This window comes from Frankliniella occidentalis, unplaced genomic scaffold (genome assembly GCF_000697945.3).
Source record: "Frankliniella occidentalis isolate FOCC.00 unplaced genomic scaffold, Focc_3.1 Scaffold112, whole genome shotgun sequence".
Lineage (NCBI taxonomy): Eukaryota > Metazoa > Arthropoda > Insecta > Thysanoptera > Thripidae > Frankliniella > Frankliniella occidentalis.
This window is the reverse complement of record NW_026267240.1, coordinates 481,148-485,157: the sequence shown is the minus strand read 5'-3', so window position 1 is coordinate 485,157 and position 4,010 is coordinate 481,148. Positions and strand designations below refer to the sequence as shown.

Below are 4,010 nucleotides of genomic sequence, written 5' to 3'. Positions count from 1 at the left end.
TTTTAAATATTTTTTTCAGTCATTCGTTTTGTTAAATAAAACTATGTAAATACACTGATAGTAATTCAATTGTTAAAATGAAAGAGTTAATAACATATTTTAAGTTCAAAACACCTCAACCAAAACTAAAACCACAACTGCGTGAAACTTACGAAGCGTGAAAATCACGCCTGGCGTGAAAATAACGCTTGCGTTTCGTGAACTCGGAATCCACACTAATACTTGATTGGAATGAACCTCAATTAAAAGGAAACTATTGAAAAATTGTAAAATGTCAAAGTAGTTAAAATAACAACTAGCAGATGGTTTGAATGCCAAGTACAACGGAAGAACCACAAAGACGTCAATTTGAGTCATTTAGTTTGAAAACTCAACTAAAGAGGTAAATATTGTGCAGAAAGATGTGTCCTGTTCACGTCAATATAACGTCAAAAATCATCGATACCATGACAAATATGTTATCCTGCGAGCGAACTCCCTCCTAAGTGAATACAAGTCTTGAGGGGTCCAATATTAATTCAAGTTCTTTCGACTTTATACAGAAGGGTCTCTCAGGCCCGTTCTTTTTTTCCGATTCTACTGAGCTCGATGCCGGCCTGCCGGCGGGTTTGCCTAATCGAGGTATATTACGGCGCGCGTGCGAGTATGCTACCTGTCCGCACGCCAGCATCCAGTACGGTGTTACTAAGAGAAAGAAAAGGGCGCACGAACCGCCTTGTATCTTAACAGTGTGGTTCTACCCCTTCACATTAGGCTGAACGGCACACACAACAAGGTGGTGTGGATGACAATACTGGCGGTCGTCTGTCAGCGGCAGGGCAAGCCACTCACTGCTGGCCATGTCCGGCGTACACCGTAGTGCGCGGCGTCCTTGCGGACAGGAGAGGGGACGGTGGGCGACTCGTCAAGCTGACAATGGGACATTTCGGGATCGAACGATGTTAGGAAATAGCCGTGAAGTCAGAGGTCACCATGACCTTTAGCCCAGGCCTTGGCCCAAGAGATGTGTTGAAGTCTGCATAAACATTTATTTAGCACAACTCTTAATTCTTTACCTCTTGTTAAAAGGGAAACACCAGGTAGGTAGCTAACACGAAGTTATCTGTAAACATGCACGTGGGTGGGTGGGTTGCCTACTCGAACGGGTCAGTAAAGAGCAGCGATGATAGGCAATATTTCCCGCAAACGTGCATACAGTACAGTATAACCACAAAATTATGCGGCGTAAGTCAGCCACTGGGTGAGGTGTACTCAGCGCTCTCTATTCAAGCCAAGAACGAGCTTTTCTGTGTGTGTCACACCGGGACGACAGAAGATGGAGATACGCACCTTACACGAAAAAATCTTTTTCACGGTAGGACAGAAGCTGCATATAAGCAGCTGGCACGCCAAAATTGTTGTTTCATTACCTCGATTATAGTCCGTTTATCAGGGACACCGGCACAGGAACTCACCTGCAACAAAGGGAAATGTTATTCAGTCAAATCGTTTACACCGTATTCACTGTTATGGGCTTAGCATAGCCATTGGTGCTAGGTGATCTACAGGTCCACGGGGGACGGCCAAAGTTGTGCCACGTTCTACCAGGACCCCCCGGTGGGCGCCAGCTGGGGTCGCAAGGGCAGCTAACAGAGTCTTGCCTTAAGTGGTGCGAACCCTTAGCGGCACAGTAGTAGTCGGGCGATCAAACAGCGGCCTCGTCAGTGAACGGGCTTAAACTCATTATGGTTCAATTCCGCTCCATCAACTTGAAATTGAATAATTCATTGGCATGCAAGGTGGCGGTGCTCATCAGCGCACCTGGCTGAGGCACAACAGGACGTTCCCAGCCAAACTACAGCACGCACAGAGCAAAGAAAAAGTTACAAAACAAAAGTGAAAACACTTCACATTTTGTTAATATTGTATGCCACAATAGAAGAACACTTTCTCCTTAGATGCCCGTCTGCCCCGTTTGAGTGGGCTGTGTGTTTAAGGCACCTAAACAATGCATCATGGGCAGGGAGGGAAAATATTTAAACTCAGCACGTTTTGGGAAGGGAGCACGCCGTAGAGTGATTAAGATGGCAATCTTTAAAGTCATTGCAGACGAAATTGAAAAGCGGATTAGTAAAGAGGTGCTTGGAAGAGAGTTTCCGTAAATAGACCAACGCAAAGATTACATACGATAAGCACGTCCACCTCGATTTTGTGTGCACACTGTAAAATTACTGCACAGCCGAGACAGCCAATAATTGAATGTCAGGAGACACTACAACGGAATAAATGACGAGCTGCAAACACAATGCACACGCGCGCCTTTCCCCGACCTACCATAGCGAATTTCGTAAAATACAGCCACCAACCCCGGGCGCAGGAGAGGACAGCTCATTTTGTTGAGCGGGTCGCAGCCACGTGGAGACGCTGGAGACAGATGGACGCGCGTTAGGGAGGCCAGCGCCAAGGCGAGGTCACCCACCTAACAGGTGCCATTTCTTTTCACGCAGCATGAGGCCGAGACGCCGACGCCACCACCGCTCGATCCAAGCGCGAGTTCAAAGCCCTGATAACAAGACCAGATGGTGGGCAGGCAATTCATAAAAACAAAACAAGAAATACAACTTTTAAAAAGCACAACAAAACACGGCGTCATCTTCTCGGAACAATATTTCGTGGAGATAACCTCCCCCTCCTCACGGGCTCGTCTCAGCTATCGTTTCGACTCCGGAAAGTCGCAATAGTCGGAGGAGACAGGGCGTAGGCCATATTAGAAACTGCTCCTCGCGCGCACCGACCTTGTCGCGCCAACTAACTCTCTTCTAAACTTTCAGCGGAGTGCCACAAACACTTGGTCGCGAGGCTAACGAGGAGAGACGGAAATGGGGGATGAGGGAGGCTGAAGAAGGCTCGTGTACGAAAGGCCCTCTTGACGCTGAGTACTCACATAAGTCTCAGCCGACGGTCTTTAGGTATTGCCTAAGAAAAGAGTATGGAACTCGTCAAATGAAACCTAATGCCGCATTCCTTCTGATTTGCATTTGATTAAAAACCGCGAAGCAACAAGCAAACTCGCAGCTTAGTTTTCATCGAATGTCTGTCTCCGCCCCCCCCCCCCTCTCTCCGGCCCGGCACAATCCGGACACATTCGCCTGCGCCCTTGATGCACTTATCGGGAAAGCCATCTGCACGAGAGGGAAAAAAATACGCTGGTTTTCTGGTTGAGATGAGTTTTGTGACAGCTGGAGTTATAGGGGCCAGGCCAGCCCGCGGCGCACCGGGAGACCATTCCGCGCCGCGATGTGGGAACCCTGTTTCGACCCGAGTTTCAACGACGTCATCATACGAGGTGCGGCGAATCACAGCACGCGCGCGTCTCTGCTCCCGATGCGGCGAGGCCAGGGCTGCGCGGGGCTCCGCGGGGCTGCGCGGGGCTCCGCGGGACTCCGCTGGCGCAGGCACGAGTCCGCCTCTCGTCCCGCTACTCATATCCGGGCGGGCGGGGGGTGTCGTCCCGGGAGTGGGTAAGGGGGAGGGGCGAGGAGATTTACATGCAAGGATTAACTCAAAACCCATCCCGCTCAACAGCGAGCCGCCTGAGACGTGGGCTTTTCGCTAAACACGCCAGCGCTGCTTTCCAAGGAGTAGGAAAATTCGCGAATTGCGATCAAAGACAAGAACGAAAGAACACAGAGCTGGAAAACAATCGTGGCAACACCACCCGTGATCTAGCGCAATCTGCTAAGCCATATGAAGTCTAGTAAAAACCAAGGTGTTTAAAAACCATACTAGTTTGGTTTATACGAAAAATTGGAATGTAACGGCGTCCGTGTATTGTTGTTGAAGTTAAAAATGATTGAACATTTTTTTTTTCAACGAGCAGTTCGTAGCTCGTGCAAGCGCGACTATTTGTAAATTTGCGGGTGTAATTGGTGACTATTACATGTACACCCAGAAAAAAAGTTTCTTGATTCAAGTGCAAGCTGACACAAGATGAAAATGACACAAGATGAAAATGACACAAGATGAAAATG

General features: G+C 48.5%; 1 protein-coding gene and 1 long non-coding RNA gene across 3 annotated transcripts in view; one reads left to right on the top strand and one right to left on the bottom strand.

The window, feature by feature from the left end:
* Window positions 1-4,010, bottom strand: part of LOC113208320 (alpha-2B adrenergic receptor-like) — a 259,720-nt gene that overhangs the window by 48,753 nt on the left and 206,957 nt on the right. The window lies entirely within an intron of this gene.
* The window catches only part of LOC127749957 (uncharacterized), a 2,999-nt gene continuing 2,200 nt past the window's right edge, over window positions 3,212-4,010 (top strand). The window contains exon 1 of the long non-coding RNA XR_008011440.1: window positions 3,212-3,325. This is a non-coding gene — a long non-coding RNA (uncharacterized LOC127749957). The remainder of the gene's footprint in view (window positions 3,326-4,010) is intronic.